The sequence below is a fragment of the Mirounga leonina genome, unplaced genomic scaffold (assembly GCF_011800145.1).
Source record: "Mirounga leonina isolate KUSES-001 unplaced genomic scaffold, KU_Mleo_1.0 Mir_154, whole genome shotgun sequence".
In the NCBI taxonomy this organism is placed as follows: domain Eukaryota; kingdom Metazoa; phylum Chordata; class Mammalia; order Carnivora; family Phocidae; genus Mirounga; species Mirounga leonina.
This window is the reverse complement of record NW_023270389.1, coordinates 40888873-40909501: the sequence shown is the minus strand read 5'-3', so window position 1 is coordinate 40909501 and position 20629 is coordinate 40888873. Positions and strand designations below refer to the sequence as shown.

Genomic DNA, 20629 nt, shown 5'->3' with positions numbered 1-20629 from the left:
CAGAACTGCAGTTGTGATGAGGGATAAGAAGGCTGGCTGAAGACAAAGCATAAGCCCACACCCTGCAACCTCCTCCCAACCCCCCCACTCCTGGGTGGGACAGGTGTGACATTCTTCCAGGAAGTTCCCATCTATCTTAATGCTATTACCTTACTAGAGGGGTAAACAACCTTAACTTGACAATGGCAAGGCCTCCAGTATCCTGGGAGTCTTCTTTAACATCCTTTTGAAACCTCCCTTTTCCTTAGCTTCCCCAACCCCATAGTATATAATCTGCCACCCCTCACAACCCCGGGGCAGCAGCTCTTTCTGCTCAAGGGTCCTGTCCCTGTGCTTTAATAAACCACCACTCTGCACCAAAGACGTCTCAAGAATTCTTTCTTAGTCGTCGGCTCCGGACTCCACCCCATTGAACCTCACTTATATCCCAAAATCCCATCAGTTGGTCAGGCAGAAGTATGGGTACCTGGGGACTCTACTTGCAGTTAGCACCTAAAGAGGGGTCGGTCCTGTGGGATTGCCCCTTAAACTTGTGGGATCTGATGGCTAATTCTAGGTACATACTATGAGAATTTAACTGAATTACTGGACACCCATTTGCAGTCAGAGAATAGACTGTCAATGTGGAAAAATGACACATCAGAGAAAAACCATGTAAGTAGATATAAATCTTTCATTTTCCTAAAACATCTAAAAGTAAGTTGCAAATTGGTATCACCCTCAAATAATTTAGAGTATATTTTGATAAACAATGCATTTCCTCCATAATTACAATGTAACCAACAAAACCAGAAAATTAATACTGATACATACTACCATTTAATCTTCAGAACTCATTCAAGTTTCTCCAAAAGTTACAATAGTATGCTTTATACTCAAAGGATTCAGTCCAGAATTACCTGTTACATTTAGTGGTCATGTCTTCTTAGATTCTTCAATTTTTCCTCAATCTTTAGTTCTTTCCTAAACTTTTAGGACCTTTATACTTGTGGAAGTGGTTGTCTGAAGGGTTGAAGTTTGTGAATTACTATGATATGAAGAGAGCTAGCTATATAAAATCAGGGAAAGTTTATACCAGATGTGGATGGGTATGGCACATAACACAAGTGGTAAAATAAGGTAACTGGTAATGTTGGAGGTGTGCACATGTGTGCATTTTGTGTCTTTCTACAGAGCGTGGTTCACCTGAGTATAATATCCTGAGTTCACCTAGTATTTCTTAAGGGTGAAACCACATATAAACACAAAATTCATGTTGTGTTCTATCTGTTCCCTAATACAGTAATTGTATTGGACTAAACTCATGTTTTTAAAACATGCGTTAAAGTAGGACTAATTATATTTAGATCTAACATCTGAATGCTCAGTTTACTATTATTGTGGTGTTGATTCCCAGTCCCTCTTAGGACACAGAGTTAATGCACCTATGTATACATACCACACACCACTGTCTACCTATGTATGTTGAAAACCATGAGCTCATCGTAATATCTCCAATGCCAGCCCAACACCATAGGGTTCATTCTAGTTTTATCCTCCATATCTGTGATTTCCTTCCCTAAAGGAAACCTAGCTCCTATTACCTTACATATTTACTTATTTGATCAATCCTCTGTGTGTAATTAATATTCCATGGCTGCAGTGACCCACTCCCACCCATGCAGCTGCCCTCCTCATTCCATTCAGGTTCCAATATTGTGCATTTGGGCTTTTGGAGTAAATTATTGGGGGTAAGGGAGTAATGGAGAGAGGGGAAGGGAGGGGAGGGGAAAAGAAAACAAAAAAGAAGACATGAAAAATTTTGAGGGAGAAGAGCCCACTGTTACAAGGTTATTTTAAAATATAAAAATGAAGAATACAGGGCAAACTTGGGTTCCATATCATTAAGCACTTTTCTGTAATATAATGATTTATTTTATATTTTCCTTTATAAAACATTATACCATGGAAAATTTCAAACAGATCCAAAACTAGAGAGAACAGAAATGAGCTTTCATATATGTGTCAATTAGCAGGAATAAAACAGATTGGACACAGGCAAAGTGACTAATAGTCAAAATAATTGATGTTAGTCAATTATTAGTCAAAATAAATGATGTTAACTTTTCCACAAGGGGCCATTTATATAGTATAAGACACACTAGGGCCCAGGCCCCTCCTCTTATGGAACTCATATTCTATAAGAATGATAAACAAGTAATTAAATAAATTAAGATACTCTCAGATTGCTTTAATGGCTATGAAGAAAATGAAACCAGGTAATACGATACTGTAACAAGTGCAGGGAGAGTGACTTGAGAATGGGTAGTCAGAGAACATCTCTGTCAAGAGGTGGCATTTGAATTGAGACCTGAATGACAAGAAGGAGCTAGGCTGGCAAAAATGTGAGGACAAAGAGAATAGAAAATACAAAGGCTCTAACAAAAGCTTGACATGTTTGAGGACAGATAGGTTTTAGGGGTAGGAAACAGTACTGTAGAAGAACTATAAGAACAACAGTTGTGACAGTTGAAGAAACAAAAGTGCAACTTAAAATACATACTCACCCATTTGTTAACCATATATAGAAATGTATGTTTAGCACTGTGCTAGGACTACACTCGAAGTGAAGACATTTCCTTCTCTCAGCCAAAATATAGTATGTTGATTATATAGATATACATCAAGGGCACCTGGGTGGTTCAGTCTTTTACATGTCTGCCTTTGACTCAGGTCATGATCCCGGAGTTCTGGGATCAAGCCCCACATCAGGCTCCCTGCTCAGCAGGGAGTCTGCTTGTCCCTCTGCCCCTCACCCTGGCTCGTGCTCTCTCTCTCTCTAATAAATAAATTTAAAAAAATCTTTTTTATAAAATATAGACATACGTCATATTGATAACAATACAAAATGATATTACTACCAAAAAAGAGGAAAATTAGTCTTCCTCTTAGATTATGTATTAGCAATGTAACTGAAGTGACAGTTCTAATATTTTTAGCACTACCTCTTTAAAGATGATTACCTTAACAAGTACTTTCTAATTGTTCTATTTTGTTTCCAAAAGAGATGCAACTATGATTTGTTGAGTATCTACATTATGCTAGAGTCCTGTGCTAGGGCCTGCACACATGAATCTTGAAATGTCAAAATATCAATTACCATTTTAACAGAGCAAAGTTAGGCTCAAAGTGATTTGCCAGAAGTCAACTAAGTGGCAGAGTTAGGATTCAAATTCAGATTCCACTGCTAACATAATGTTCTTTCTACAGAACTATCTTGGGCTTTTGTTTTTAAATCATGAAAAGGAACTTTTAGATACCTGATACTTCTTTACTACATGGTACTTGTATCAACTTCTAAGTCTTAATGTTTTAATATCAAATTGGAGAATTATTTTTTAGTTCTACCATTCACTGTGTCTATCTAAAATCATTATCAGTAACCTTACCTTCATTTTTTTGAGTATTCTTCAAAAGTACATTGATACTGTTTGTGATGAGAATTAGTGACAAGCCAGAAGATCTATGATTTGGAAATTGCTGTATTTTTAAAAAATATAACAGAATGCTCAATTTTACTGCACAATCAAGACATTTCAGAGGTACAGTCTATGAAAGAGGGTAGACTCTAGGATCTGTTAATCCTCAATTAAAATTACAGTCAATCAAACCTCTTCACAACAATCAAGATGTTTAACCAAGGTATATGGTAGAGCAATGAGGAAATTCCTAAAAATCTCCAAAGAATTATGATAGGAATAGTTACATATAGAAGTTGAAAATCAGGCAAGTTTCATATGCCAAAAATCAAGTATATAAGACTTTTGGTAAAAAGTTTCTATGGCTGGGGCACATGGGTGGCTCAGTCGTTAAGTGTCTACCTTCAGCTCAGGTCATGATCCCAGGGTCCTGGGATCGAGCCCCACATCGGGATCCCTGCTCAGCAGGAAGCCTGCTTCTCCCTCTACCACTCCCCCTGCTTGTGTTCCCTCTCTCGCTGTGTCTCTCTCTGTCAAATACATAAATAAAATCTTCAAAAAAAAAAAAAGTTTCTATGGCTAAAGCTCTCAGAAAACATAAAGAATAGGGACATACCAATATTGTCTAATGTTTTCTGGTAAACTTTCATATCCAAATCATTTTAACCTCTATGATGAAACTATACCAAAAGAACCAACAAATTTAGCCATATAATTTATAAGAGAGAGAATAAATAATCCTTTTAAAAATTTAGTCATCTAAGCTAACTACTATTCTTTATTTTGTCATGTTTCTTCTGTTCTTATTTATAACCAAAACTCCTTTTCCATCCCACTGCATCTTCTGCCAGCCAAGGTTAGCATTCAAGTCTGCAAGTAAATGTTAATTATTAATACAATAAACATTCAACTTTCATATGAAGCTTCAATCTTATTTTCTCTCATACTCATACATATCTCCTTCCTCTTTTTCCATTACTAAGTGTCACAGATGATGCTATCATTACATTGCTTTCTATATTTATAAGGGTCCAAGCTCATATCCCCAGACTTAGGGGCGACACATTTATTCCCCTTAGACATTAACTCTTCCTTTCTCCTTCTTCCTTGATGGAAACAAATTTCAACAGTCTATAGGAAAGATGAGCTCAGCAACCCTTATACATTTAAAATTATAGACATGCTGATGAGATTTATTTCAATGATTATTGCCATCTGCTCTTTCTATTTTTACAGGAAAGAGGATCTGCCACTACAAATTGAACTATTAGTTCACTTAAATTATTCTACCTCTGAAAGTGACCTACATTTAATTTTCCAGGAAATGTATAAAACAGTAATGCATTGTGACAACTATATTATGGAAGAACACACAAAATTTTAAAATGCTATCAGTGGGTTTGTCTGTTTTATAAGTAAATCTTACTTGGCTCACAAAATAAATCTACTAATATAAAATATCTGTCTTAAATTTTTAAACAGCAGCAGATAAAAGATGTAGCTTAAAAGAAGCTTCAAAGAAATAGCTTCAGTTTTCTGTAAAAAATTAGAAACTTACATTTCCTAATACATTCATTCCAAGTATTATTTCCTAGGTACTGATATGAAAGGCATGTTTTGAATGACTGGCCTTATTAGAAAAGCTATACCAAAGAGTTCCTCTATTTACTAATAGCAAGAAAATTTGGTCATTATGATCTCAAATTAAGGAAATTACTATTGATTAGACAAAAAAATACATAAATGAATAAGGAATGCCTTTTAGCTTGCAGGGTAGCAATTATAAAAAATATAGGCACATGGATCAGAAATGAAAAAAATTAATACTGTTTTTATTCACAGATAGCATAATGTGTATGTACCATGTATTCAGAAATCTATAAACACACTACTAGAACTAATAAGTGAACTTAACCAGGAAATTCAAATGTGTTTCTACATTCTAGCAACAAATGATTAGAAAATAAAATTTAAAAATATTATCATCTGTATTTTCCTCACTCTTGAATAAAACTGTTAAAATGAAAAAATTATTATCTATGATAACATCAAAAATATGAAAAACTTAGGAATAGACTGGGCAAAATATGTGCAAGATGTGTGCATAAAAGTGTAGAGAAAAAGGTGTGGAGAACTAAAACTACGTGGAAAACTAAAAACGTTGCAAAGACAAAGTAAACAAGACTTAAGTGGAGAAATACATCATGTTCATGGATTACAATGTTCAACATTGTTAATATGTCAATTCTCACCAAAATGATCTACAGATTTTTTAAAAAAGATTTTATTTATTTGACACACAGGCGGGGGGGGGGGGGGGGGGGGGGGGAGGCGGGCAGAAGCAGACTCCCCGCTGAGCAGGGAGCCTGATGTGGGGCTCGATTCCAGGACCCTGGGATCATGACCTGAGCAGAAGGCAGACACTCAACCGACTGAGCCCCCAGGTGCTTCCGATCTACAGAATCAATGCAATCCCAATCAAAATCCCAGCAGGGTTTTTGTTTGTTGTTGTTTTTTTTTAACAAAACTTGACAAGATTTTAAAATTTATTTAGAAATGCAATAAACCTAAAATAGCCAAACAATTTTGAAAATGAAGAAAAAAGCTGGAAAATTTATACTGTCCGAGTTCAAGACTTACTATGAAGCTATAGTAATGAAGACAAGTGCTATACTGGCAGAAGGATAAAACCCTGTGGAATACAACAGAGTGCTCAGAAAGAGACCCACATATGTGTGTTCACTTCGTTTTCTACAAAGATGCCAACATAATTCAATCCTTCCTGTCTGTATTTGCAAACATACGTGAGGAGGAAACACTATTACTCTATGTTATTCTTCTGGAAGTAATAGGATTAAAACGTGTAAAGGCTTACTTTTCCCTGATTAGTAACTATTAAATCCACAGAGAAAGGTATCTCAATGTTTCATCTTCTCTATATTTAGCAATTAGTTTGTCTCCTTTGGGAGCTGGAAAGCAATCAGCTATGCACTACAGAAATACAGCTGCTTTTCTTTTATTTAAAATAGATGAAGGTAGGGGAAGTGAGAAGACTAACTATATGACCCCTACAATATACTGTTAATGTGTAAGGGGGGGAAAAAAAAAAAAAACCTGTCAAACAGGAACGTTAAGAAATGTTTTATTCCAGACTAAAAATGGGAAGAAAAAAATCATCATAATGACAGAAAATATAAGGTTGTCAAAGAATCCATAATTTATCTTTGGAGTGAAAGAAAATCAGCCTGTGTCTGTAACCAGTGTTAAAATGTCTTTTGGGGGGGTGTCTGGGTGGCTCAGTCGTTAAGCATCTACCTTCAGCTCAGGTCATGATCCCAGGGTCCTGGGATGGAGCCCTACATCGGGCTCCCTGCTCCACGGGAGGCCTGCTTCTCCCTCTCCCACTCCCCTCTCTCACTGTGTCTCTCTCTGTCAAATAAATAAATAAAATCTTTTTTAAAAAAAATGGGTTTTTTTGTGTGTTTTTTTTTAAATAAAATCATTTCCTTATTGAAGTGGAAGGGGGACAGAGGGAGAAAAAGAACAAAAAGTTTCAAAATAAAAGCAAAAATTTAAATTACTCTTGGGAAAACATTTTCAAGAAAATGTTGACAAGTGCTATGATTCACAGTTGTTTTCAACATTCAATAAACATTATACTTTATGCTTCTAATGTCCCTCTTTGAAATATAATTGAGTACTGGTATTTTTACCTATTTTACCTAAAGCTCCCAACAATAGAATTCAAAAGAAAACCATACTCCCTCAAATCTTCATTTGTCCTTTTAACTAAGATATGTTTTAATACAGTGAAAGTGATAATACTGAAGAATATAATAGCCTTGAAGTTAAAGCCAGTCCTATTTTTATTTTCACCAATCCTGATTACACAAAATATGGAAAATATTTTGATTCTGTTTGAAAAGGCCAAAGGGGGGCGCCTGGGTGGCTCAGTCGGTTAAGCAACTGCCTTCGGCTCAGGTCATGATCCTGGAGTCCCGGGATCGAGTCCCGCATCGGGCTCCCTGCTCGGCGGGGGGTCTGCTTCTCCCTCTAACCCTCTTCCCTCTTGTGCTCTCTGTCTCTCATTCTCTCTGTCAAACGGATAAATAAAATCTTTAAAAAAAAAAAAAAAAAAGAAAAGGCCAAAGGGGAGTAAAGGAGAGGAGAAAGTAGCATTTAATGAATGCCTATTCTGTGCTAGACACAGTGGTGTGCTGATAAATGTTTAACAATCAGCCCCTGGGTGTGTGTGTGTGTGTGTGTGTGTGTGTGTATGAAATGTGTGTTTATTATAAATTTTGAAGGCTGTAGGACACAATTTAAAAATTATAATAAGATATACAATACTCTTCATTGTAAATTTCTTAGAGCCAACTAATTCTCACAGAATGTTCTACTGATTTTGCCAAACTCCTGAGAAGCCAACTTAGGGTTGCAACAGATAAACAAATGTAATTCCAATCTTAATGTTATTTGATATTTTCATCTACATTAAAGAATAAAAGGAAAGTGAAACAACAATGATATATGTCATAACCTCACTTGTTCATCAATGATATAAGCAACCTCTTTGCTGAATTAGATAATACATGCACACCTTAGAGATACTAAGGGTTCGGTTCCAGACCACTGCAATAAAATTTATATTGCAAAAAAGCAAGTCAAACAAATGTTTTGGTTTCCTGGTGCATATAAAAATTATGTTTACACTATGCTGAAGTCTATTAAATGTGCAACAGCATTATGCCTTAAAAAAAAAAAAAACAATGTACATACTTTAATTAAAATACTTTACATGCTAAAACATTAGCTCTCAGCAAGTGGTATCTTTTTGCTGGTGGAAGGTCTTACCAGAGTGTTGATGGCTGCTGACTGGTCAGGGTGGTAGTTGCTGAAGGTTGGGATGGCTCAGGCAATTCTTTTATTTTTTTCTAAGGCCAATTAAACTAATTTTATTCAGAGTAAGTTTACATTAAGTTACAATATTAACAATCTCTAGAGACAAGGAACATAAAATTTAAGAAGTAAAAATCTGTTTCTCTATATAAGCAATCAGTGGTTTCTGTGTGCTGTGGTCTAAATAAGTGATTACTCAGTCTCCCTCTTCCTCTAAACGCCTACTTACAGACCATATATTATAGAACACACAAATGAAAATTTACAAATATAGAAATAATGACAATACTTAATGGTGAGGATTTTCACATGCAAACCCATAAAATGCCATTATTTTAAACACACATATTTCTAAAAGGGAGAAACTTTTTAATAACTTAGCATAAAATCAAATTATATAAACTTGGTATATTCCATAAAATATTGCTTTACACATTTATACCATCATCAAAATTCCTTTGGTAGCGTTTAATCAAAATGAAGCACACTACTATGTAATATATAAAGTACTCTTAAATGTTACTATAAAAGTATTTTTGTTACAGTTATGGCACCTATATATACACAAAATGTGAAACCAGGTGCCAACAAAATCCTTTTAATCTTTTAACAAAATAACTTCTGCTTCACAATATCAAGATTTTAATTCTCTTATAAAACTTTTTACAGTGGTTATAGCACAAAGAACAACGGCATAACTGTAAAAACAAACCAAACCTTATCAGAGCAATCATACAAATACTGCAATGAAAAAAATCAAACAGCAGTTACCCCAATGCAAAAAAAAGGGGCTGCTAGACTCAATCTTAGAAGAGTAAACACAAACACACTATCCCCTAAACTCCTAAACAAAAAATCCACAAACAACTCAGCAGAAGTAGAACAAAGATGCTCGTGGGTTCACCACAGCAAGCACACCTGACCTGGTGCTGTCCTGGCATACATGAGAGGTCTCACTGAGAAATCTTGCTCTAAAAAGTCATCAGAGTTTAAAATGTATGGAACATAAAGGAAACAAACAGATGCCAATATTTACGTCGCATAATTGATTAGCCAGCTTTTGACATTTTTTCCTCCTAACGCCCGCCAACAAAGGGCTCTTGTTTCTAAACTAAGTGTCCATCAACCAAGAGAGCCTGCCTTAGGAGTATACCAGTCATCTCTGCAGCCCATGAACACAGCACAGAGGGTCTTTTTAACTATGCATTCATGAGCACACACAGACACCAAACCAAACTTTTGGCTTTCTGTCACAAGAACTACATCTTACAAAGGAACCTCTTTTAACCAGTATCTTCTTGTCCAATCTTAAAGTCATTCTGCACAAAGCAACAAAAACAAAACAGCGAAAAGAGTTAAGAGGGAGAACTGGAGGGAAAGACACATACGCCATTTGCAAAACCTTATGCTTTGTGAAAGGTGATCCAAGAAACCATCTCTTTTCTTTCTAATCCAAAAGTCTTTGTGCTGGCTCAATCTCAGAAGTCTTGGAAATAGCACAGAAATGTTTCACTGCTCTGAAGATACATTCTAGTGTCTCGCTGAGAGAAAGCAGCTAGCCAATATATCAGGCCATGTAGTGGTGATTATCTCTCTCCATATAGTCTATCTACAAGAAATTCAATTCTTTTTTAAATCTCTAGACTTAACTGGAAATTTCGCTGATTATACAATTTAGAAACTAGAAGATTATGATGAAGAGTCTTTCTCATCTTCATTATTCTGACAATAGCAGGGTCAATCTGATACTGTCCTTCCTGAAACACTATCAGTGTTACTGACTTGTTCTTCAATGGTTTCCTTCATCTGGATCTAGCTGCTATTTGAAACAACTTGTATCTGAATTCCCCGTTGAACATGAATGTGTCCCCATCTTCCTCCTTTTGGGACTTTTAATCAGGATTCGTGCTTTGCCACAGGCCAGGGACTGTAATGTTCTTTGCAGTTCATTGTCCTCTATTCTCGTGGCCATTTTTATTTCTTCAAAACTGAAAGTACGCCTTTCACTGAACATGAGAAACACCAGTATCTGGAAGATGGACACCTGGAACTCCTTTCCTTCCTTAAACTTGCTTTTCAAACAGCATTCCCCAATGTAGTTTGCCACTGAAGTTTTCTACCACTGTGCTTTCTGAGATAAAATGTCTTAAACACTTCCTGAAGTTTAAACATTTCTAGAGTTAAATGCACTTCCATAGGTGTGTATGTCGGCCAGTATCTCATCATAAGTCTATTCACTGTTAGATCTACAGAGCCTGGGTCACTTTGATTCTGCATATACTGCTTGAAATGAACTATGATGTTCTTGGAGAGCTCCACGTCCTTGAACATGCCTTCCAGCTTGCTGGTGAAAGCAGCACCACATTCATGCTTTAGTTCTGACAACATAGATTTTTCAGCATCTACTGAGGCACTTTTTCCAATGAGGAGTCGTTTTGCCAAATCTTTTTTATAAAAGGCTTCAAAGAAATCTTTACTGTGAATGAACCTGAATATTATCATAAACTTGTCGAGAATCCTCTCCAGGTCTTCGTCTGTTGCTTCTTTACTACTTGCTCTTGATTTTGAATCAACATGCTTTACCATCAATTCTGTGGGCTTATCTGGCCTCTTGTTGATAAATGTTTCAAAGGATTCCTTCATCAAGTTGATGAACTTCTTGTGTCTCTGAAAGCACACTTCCATCACATGGTCCACACGATCCTTAAAATCTAGCAGGTCCTGTATCATAGCTTTGTCTTTTTCAGGACTGATAACAACTGTTGTCCCAAAAGTTTTGATGGGGTCACTCCAGCGCTGCAGCAGAATCTGCTGGCCATGCTTCACGCAGCTGACAGCTGGTCTATCTGAGTGAGGTGGGCACTCTGTTCTCATCAAGGAGGTGGTCGAGCCCTTTCTACAGAATTGCTGTTCAATGTTCTCCTAATTGTTTCTCTATATAAGCAATCAGTGGTTTCTGTGTGCTGTGGTCTAAATAAGTGATTACTCAGTCTCCCTCTTCCTCTAAACGCCTACTTATATGGTTAAGATATTCTGGCCTTCTGCAGCATATAAACAATTAGTTTCTTCCAAAAGTTTCAGTTCAAATGAATCTTTATATACCTGGAGGTCAGAGAGCATACTCAGGAGACTTTTCAATAAACTCCCAATAAACTTTGCTGCTTCGTTCAGTTAATAGCAGAATTCCATCAATATTTTTACTCTGAACCATTTTTATCACTAATGATACAGTTTCTAAAAAGTTCCAATCCCATATCCCAGATAGAAGGAAGCATGGAATTCTGAAGTACATAAGTGCGAAGCAAAACCAGGAAAATATTTCTGATCATGATCGTTTGTCTGCAATGATCTTGACAGCACGTGTTAATCTTCTTTAAAAATAAAACACTATCCGGTGAGTCTTCTCTAAACTGAAGGACCTGTGCTTGGACATGATCTTCACAGACCTGGCACAGCTGTTTGTAGTGTGTTGAGGAAACTTTGTGAGAACAGATTTTCAACAGCTTGGTACTTTTTCCAGGTTCTGATGGAGATGATACTAGTATGGCTTTCACTGCCTCAAGAAGCTTCTGCCAGGTGTCCTGAATTTTAGGCAATTTAGGCCTGTCTCAGAAATTCTTGATCACTAATTTCTTAGAGCCACTGCTACCCCCAGGTTTGGAGGTGATGGCGGCCACTGTGAGGGACACGGATGTGGTGAGGCCGTTGGTGTTCCCAACGAGCACTGAGTGGTTGGCCTTCCTGTGGATCTTGTCAGCCATGGTTGCAGCCAGGAGGCAGCGGGAGACTGCCCCGTCCCACCCTGACTGGCCACCCAACTACCAATGCCCAACAGCTCTGGCAATTCTTAAAATAAGACAACAATGAAGTCTGCCACACTGATTGATTCTTCCTTTCACAAATGATTTCTCTGTAGCATGTGATGCTACTTGACAGCATTTTACCTGCAGGAGAACATCTTTCAAAACTGGAGTCAATCCTCCCAAATTCTGCCACTGTTTTATCAACTATGTTTATGTAATATTCTAAATCTTTTGTTGTCATTTCAACAATCTTCACAGCATCTTCACCAGGAGTAGATTCCGTCTCAAGAAACCCCTGTCTTTGCTCATCCATAGGAAGTAACTCCTCATCTGTTAAAGTTTTATCATGAAATTGAAGCAATTCAAATAATAATGAAAATATTTGAAGTATCACAAGAATTATCAAAATGTGACACAAAGATATGAAGTGAGCAAATGCCATTGGAAAAAATAATGCAAATAAACTTGCTTAATGTAGGGTTGCCACAAACCTTCAGTTTGTAAAAAATGCAGTATCTGTGAAGCTCAATAAAGTGCAATAAAATGAGGTAAGCCTGTAGTTTAGAATATTTCCTCAACTTTTGTGTTACTAACAACAACAGCCAATGGATACAACAAACTTTTTTTAAAAAAAGATTTTATTTTAGAGAGAGAATGTGCACACGCACGTGTGTGCATGTAAGGAGGAATGAGGGAGAGGGAGAGAGAATCCCAAGCAGACTCCACCCTAAGCAGGGAACCCGAGGTGGAGCTCGATCCCATGACCCCGAAATCAAAACCTGAGCTGAAACCAAGAGTCAGAGGCTTAACTGACTGTGCCACCCAGGTGCCCCCAGATACAACAAACTTTTAAGTTTAATCTGCTTTATTGATATTTTCTCCATCACTTTCTTAAATCTAGACATCCAACAAAACAATAAATCGAGCTCTGGTTTGTGCTATTTACCAGTTTCTGTGGTATGAATACCATCATGACACATTTCAAGCTACCAATGTAAACACACTGAACACAGAGCTGAAAAGAGATAGGCAATAGCATATCATTATATGGTATTTCACCACACAGCTATAACAGACATATATAATGTACAGGGTAGCAAAATAGCTAGGAAGTGATGAGTTTTCAGCATTTATACTTTGCTTTTTTCTTAAGATTTTATTTATTTATTTTAGTAACAGAAAGCACATGAGCAGGGGGAGGAGCAGGGGGAAGGAAGAAGGGGGAAAGAATCTCATGCAGACTCCACACTAAGCGTGGAGCCCCCTGTGGGGCTCCATCTTATAAACCTGAGATCATGACCTGAGCCGAAACCAACAGTCAGGCACTCAACCGAATGAGCCACCCAGGTGCCCCTACTGCCTTTGTTTTTAACATAATTTAATTCTAAAGTTTGTGTAATTTAATTTTTAATGATGGCTGTGTTTAACAGCTCATAAGATATCTAAAATTTTAACAATCAGCTCTTATGGGGGGGTACAAGCCAGCTCCAGTACACCACTGAGTGGATATTATATAAATGTTTCACAAACAAGGGAACTGAAACTTAGCAGTGATTTGTTTAGGATCCCATGGTTGGTAAATGGTAACACTGTGATTCCAGCTGGGGTATGACAGACTCCAAATGTCTGCTGTTATCATACCAGATTATCAAAGATATAATTTATACCAAACTTTAAAATTAAAAGTCATATAAGGATGTTTTTCTTTGCAATATTTGAGTGTATACCTGTTTTTGTTGTCCTGATTTCAAAGAACAGACACTCTAATCACTTATGTTGCTTTTCTTTTATCCATTTTTTTGCACCCTATCACCTGAGAAATTCCTTGGTAGTGGTGGCAGTAACAATGGTAACAATAGGGACCTGCAGAACCTAAAACACTGAAAGAAGGAAGGACCCGTTTCTCTCTCTGCCCTTCCACTGCTTGGCCTCAGACACTGGCAAAGTCACAAGAACTGCTCAGCAACATGGGATAAATAAATCCTTAGTTATCTGACCAGAGAACAAAAAAGAGGAACTCCAAAAAACTAGAAAGTACCAAGGACAACGCACAGAGAAAAGACCTTGGGAAAGCAAGCCCATAAAGTTATTTATGAATTCCTGGGATCACCTGCAAGTTGCATATGTGAAAATCTGAGCCTAAACCTCATACCATAGACATTGAGAAGTGTACAGATACCAGGCTGCCACTGGTTGACAATACACACAGGACATATCTGAGGAGCACAACAAAGGCTTTGAAAAAGGCACTAACATAAAAATCACAAACCACAGAAGGTGAAGTTCATACTTGTGTCAACCTGAACAAATCAGTCTTCTGTATAGAAAAACATTCAAAAACAAAAATCAAAACAAAACACACACACACACACACACAAAAGAAAAACATTCTATACAGGATATAAGCAAGACCTTAGATCTCATATCATAATATTCAAAATGCCCAAGACACAATCCAAAATTCCCTGGCATACAAATACCCAGGAAAATCTCAACATGCATGAGAAAGACAACAGACACCAACTTCAAGATAACACAGATGTTCGAAATTATGTTACAAAAACTATTATAAAAATGCTTCATCGAATAAGGGCAAATATTCTTGAGAGGAAGGGAAAGACAGAAAGCTCTAGCACACAAACAAACAGAGGATAAAAAGAAAAATCAAATCAAAAGTTTAAAAGTGAAAACAGCAACGGAAATAAAACTTCACTAAAGGGGTCCAACAAAAGAACAGAGATGTCAGAGGAGTCAGTACACCTGAAGGCAGATCAATAGAAATTATCCAATCTGAACCACAGAGAAAAGTAAAATGGGAGGACGGATGAAAGAGCTCCCTACCTTTGACCTCCATGGAGGGGAGAGGCTGGGAGGTGGTCAATGGTTTAATCAACCATGATAATGGAACCTCCAAAAAAAATCCCAAATGAAGGGGTTCCAAGAGCTTCAGGTTGGTGAATGCATCCATATGCCAGGAGGGTAGTGCACTCCAACTCCATGGTAACAGAAGCTCCTGTGCTTGGGATGCTTCCAGACCTTGCTCTTTGTACCTCTTCATCTGGCATCATTGTTCATCTGTATCCTTTATAGTACCCTTTGTAATTAACTGGTAATAAATACAGTATTTTCCTGAGTTTTGTGAGCAGTTTTACCAAATTACTGAACCTGAGGAGGGGGTTTTGGGAATCCTAATTTGTAGCCAAGTCAGACAGAAGTATGGGTACCCTGGGGACCCACTACTTGCTATTGGCATCTGCATTTGAAGGCAGTCTTGTAAGATTAAGACCTTAATATATGGGTTTCTAACTCTAGGTAGAATTAGAAGTGCATTAAATTGTAGAAAAGCAGTTTGTATCCACAGAGAATTAGAGAATTGCTTGGTGTGGGAAACCCACACAGTTAGTGTCAGAAGTGTTTTGAGCAGAGAAAACTATTTTCTTTTAACCTCAAATGAGATCTGAAGAAATACATGCCTACAGACCACAATCAAACTGCAAAAACTAAAACTAAAAATAAACTCTTGAAAGTAACCAGAGAAAAACAACTCATTAGTTATTATAGAACAACAATTTGAATAACTGAGGATTTCTTATCGGAAATCAGAGGCCAATTCATATTTTTCTTTTCTTTTTTTTAAGATTTTATTTATTTCAGAGAAAGAGAGAGCACAAGCAGGGGGAGGGGCAGAAGGAGAGGCAGGCTCCCCACTGAGCAGGGAGCCAGATACGGGGCTTGATCCCAGGACCCTGGGATCATGACCCGAGCCAAAAGCAGACACCTAACCAACTGAGCCACCCAGGTGCCCCGGTGAATTCATATTTTTCAAGAACACCAAAAAAAAATCAACCCAGAATACATATCCAGTGAATATATCCTTCAGGAATGAAGGTGAAACAAAGGTAATCTCAATGGAAGAAAATACAAGGGAATTTGTTCCCAGGAGACTACTCTTAAAAAAAAAAAAAAGTTAAAGGAAATTTTTTCAGATAGAAGAGAAATAATGCCAATAGAAACCAAGAACTTCAGCAATTAAGAAAAAGCAACAGAAGTGATAAATATTTAGGTACATGTAATGAACTATTCTTCTGCTGTTCTTTAAAATGTTTGACAGTCGAAAAAAAATTATGACCTTTTCTAACAGAGTTTTCAATGTATGCTGATGTAATATATAAGACAACTACAGCATAAAGGGGAAAAGGAAAAGAGACTTATTTGGTGTTAAGGTTTCTACACTCCAAATAAAATTGTAAAATATTGATTTTAAATTGTGAAAGGTAAAGTATATATATTGTAATCCCTAGAGCAACCATTTTTAAAAACCAAAACTACAGAAATAGAAATGGTTAAAAATATAATAGAAAAATTAAAACAGAATTCTAAGTATATTCAAATAACTTGCCTCCTCAAAAAAAAAAAAAAAAGGAAAGAGAAAAAGGGATGAAAAACATGGAGAAAAATAAAAAATCAAATAATAAAGAGATCCAATTCCAAACAACAATGATTACATTAAACATAAATGACCTATCTAAAACACCAATTAAAAGATAAGATTGTCACAATAAGTATTAAAAAATTATCTAACTATATTCTGTGTCTACAAGAAACTCACCTTACACATAATGATATAAATAGTTTTAAAGTAAAAGGACAGAAAAATACATACCATGCAAACACTGATTAAAAGGAAGATCAAGTCACTATATTAATATCAAAGTAGACTTCAGACCCAAGACAATTACCAGGTATGAAATTCATCACATTATGAAACAAGCCAATTCATCAAGAATTCATAAATTCCTAGATGTGTATGTATCTAATAATGAGAGTTTCAAAATACATGAAGCCAAAATTTATAAAACCAAAAGGAGAAATAGACAAATCCACAATTATAGTGGAGGTTTCAACATAATCTCCTTCAGTAATCAGTAAAATGAGCAGGCAGAAAATTAACAAGAACATACAGAAACTGAACAATAACATCAACCAACTGGATCTGGCATTTCAAGAATACTCCACCCAACATCATTTTATTCTTTTCAAAATGTACACGGAACATTCACCAGGATAGACCCTATCCTATGTCATAAAATAAGCTTTAGCAAATTCAGAAGAATTGAAATTATATAAAGTATGTCCCTCTAACGCATAAAAGAATTAGAAATTAATAAAAAGATAGCAACAAAATCTCCAAACACACGGAAATCAAGTTCACTTCTAGATAACCCACAGGTGTAAAAGGAATCAAGGGAAATAAAAATATTTTGAACTGAATGAAAATGAAACTACAACATACCAAATTTGAGAAATATACCAAAGTAGTATCTAGAGGGAAATTTATGGTATAAAATGTTTATACGGGAAAAGAAGAAAGGTCTCAAATCAATAATCTAAACTTTCACATTAAGAAACTAAAAAAATGAACAAAATATATTCAAGGCAATCAAAATAATGGAAAAAACAACAGAAATCGCTCAAATTGAAAACAAAAAAACTCAATAATCAGTGAAATCAAAAGCTAGCTCTTTATAAATAGATTTTTTAAAAAGTCAAGCAAAACTAACAGAAAAAAGAAGACACAAATGACCAGCATTTAATATGAAATAGGGGATATAACTACATCCCCCAGACATTAAAAAGATAATAGAGAAATAGTACAAACAATTCCATGCACATAAATTCAACACCTCAGATGAAATGGACCAATTCCTGGAAAACCACAAAATGCCAAAATTCACACCAAATGAAATAGATAACCTAAGGAGTCTTATAACTGCTAAAGAAATTGGATAATCACAAAAACAATTCTCTTCCAAAAACAAAATCTCTATACCCAAATGGTTTCAATTGTGAATTCTACAAAATATTTAATGAAGAATACCAAACTATGAGATCTCTTCCAAAAAACAGAAGAGAATACTTCCCAACTCATTTTAGGATAATGATGTTAACCTGATACCAAAACTAGACAGATGGCACAGGCAAAGATAACTAGACTAATACCCTTCTTGGATAGAAATTTTTAAAATCCTCAACAAACTATTAGATAATTTAATCCAGCAGTATATAGAAACAATAATCCACCATGACTAAGTGGGGTAGATCTCAGGAATGTTAAAAATAATGCAATGTTCGAAACTCAAGCAATGTAGTCCACCCTATTAACAGTAAAAAAAATATATAAACCACATGATCATATCATCTGATGCAGAAAAGGCATCTAATAAAATTCCATGTCCTTCAACAGTAAAACCATTTAGCAAACTAGAAATAGAAGGAAATTTCCAAATCTGATAAAAAGGCATCTCTGGGGGTAAAATATCAGCTAACAATATACTTAATGGTGAAGACTAGGATGAGAATAAGGAAAAAGGATGGCCACTCTCACCATACCTATACAACATCATACTGGAAGTGTTGGTCAGTGCAATAATTTAAGAAAAAGAAAGAAAAGGCATACAGATTGGAAAGGAAGACATAAAACTGCCCCTATTCTCAGATAATATATGTAGACAATCCCAAGGAATTTACTAAGAACCCCTAAAACTCTTAAGTGAGTTTTCAGTCACAGGATACAAGGTCAATACACACACACAAAAAAATCAATCATATTTTTATATACCAGCGATGAACAACTGGCAAATTAAATTTAAAAACCAACACCAGTGGCTCAGTAGGTTGAGTGTCAGACTCTTGATTTCAACTGGGATCATGATCTCAGGGTCATGAGATTGAGCCCCATGTCAGGCTCCACGCTCAGCAGGGCATCTGCCTGAGATTCTCTCCCTCGCCTTCTCCCTCTCATGCTCTCTCTCACTCTCTCTAAAAGAAATAAATCAATCTTAAAAAAAAAAAAGAAAACCAACACTATTTACAATAGCTTTAACAAAAGGAAACAATCAGGTATAAATTTATAAAATATGTATAGGATCTGTACCTTGAAAACTATAAACCATTAATGAAATATATAAAAGAAGACCTAATGGAGAGACTTACCACAGGTCATGGACTGAAGACTCAACAGTAAAGAAGTCAACTCTCCCCAAATTGATCCACATATTTAACATACTTCCAATCATTATGCCAGGAGGATTTTTTTTGTACATATAGATAAACTGAGTCTAAAATTCATATTGAAAGGTGAAAGAACTAGAAAAACCATTAAATTTCTGAAGAAGAACAAGAAAGTCAGAGAAATCAGTTTCTGATTGCATACTAGGATACTGGCAAAAGGATGGACAGAAACAGAGAAGAGTGAAAAAGAATGGAGCCCAGAAATAGATCCCTCCAAAATTTGGCAAATTAATCCTTGACAAAGGTACAAAGGCAATTCAAACGAGAAAGAAGAGTCTTCCCAGCAAATCATATTAGAACAAGTGAACAACCCATATGTAAGAAAATGAACTGGCCTAAACCTCACACCTTCTATAAAAATTAACTCAAATGAGATAACAGAACTAAATGTAAAACTGTAAAACTTTTAGAAGAGAATAAAGGAGAAAATCTTTGTGACCAGAGGTTAGGCAAAGAAATCTTAAGGATGATACCAAAACGATAAAACTGAAAAATGGGACTTAATCAAAATTCAAAACTTCGCTGTGTAAAGGACATTGTTAAAAGAATGAAAAGACGGGGCATCTGGGTGGCTCAGTCAGTTAAGCATCTGCCTTCGGCTCAGGTCATTAACCCTAACCCAGAGTCCTGGGATCGAGCCCCGCACTGGGCTCCTTGCTCAGAAAGGAGTCTACTTCTCTCTCTCCCTCTGTCCCTACCCCTGCTCATTCTCTCTCTCTATTGCACAAATAAATAAGTAAAATCTTAAAAAAAATAATAAAATTAAAAAAAAGAATGAAAAGGCAAGCTACAGACTGGGAGAAAATATTTGCAGTACACATAATTAACAAAGGACCTGTATCCAGAATACTTTCAACACTCAATAGGAAGAATATGGACAACACAAATAAAAAATGGACAAACAACTAGCAAACAGAAATGGCAAGTGAAAAGACACTCAACACCATTAGCCACTACAGAAATGCAAAAGAAAACCACAGTGATGAAAATGTTCTAAACTTAAGATTGTGGTGATGCTTGCACTACTCTGAATATACTAAAAACATCTAAATTGTACACTTTGAGTAATTTTATGTTATGTAAATTATAAGAAAGACTCTACAAAACAGAACTACAATGAGATACCATTTACACACATATTAGAATGGCTAAAATAAAAAATACTGTGTCAAGCGTTGGCAAAGATACAGAACAACTGGAACTCACATGTTGCCAATGGAAATGCAAAATGAAACAGCCACTCTGGAAAACACTTTGGCAGTTTCTTATAAAGTTAAACATAGACTTACCAAATGACCCAGCAATCCCACTCCTGAGTATCTAGAGAAATAAAAAACTTACATTCACACAAAAACCTGTAATAAAAGGAATGGATTATTGATACAAGTAAAAAGTTTC

The 20629-nt window shown here is 36.1% G+C and overlaps 1 protein-coding gene and 1 pseudogene across 1 annotated transcript in view; both read right to left on the bottom strand.

Annotated features, from left to right (window-relative positions):
• XPR1 (xenotropic and polytropic retrovirus receptor 1) overlaps nt 1–20629 on the bottom strand; it is a 242984-nt gene that overhangs the window by 132633 nt on the left and 89722 nt on the right. The gene's annotated exons all lie outside the window — the stretch shown is intronic.
• On the bottom strand, nt 9437–12552 carry LOC118014348 (annotated as a pseudogene).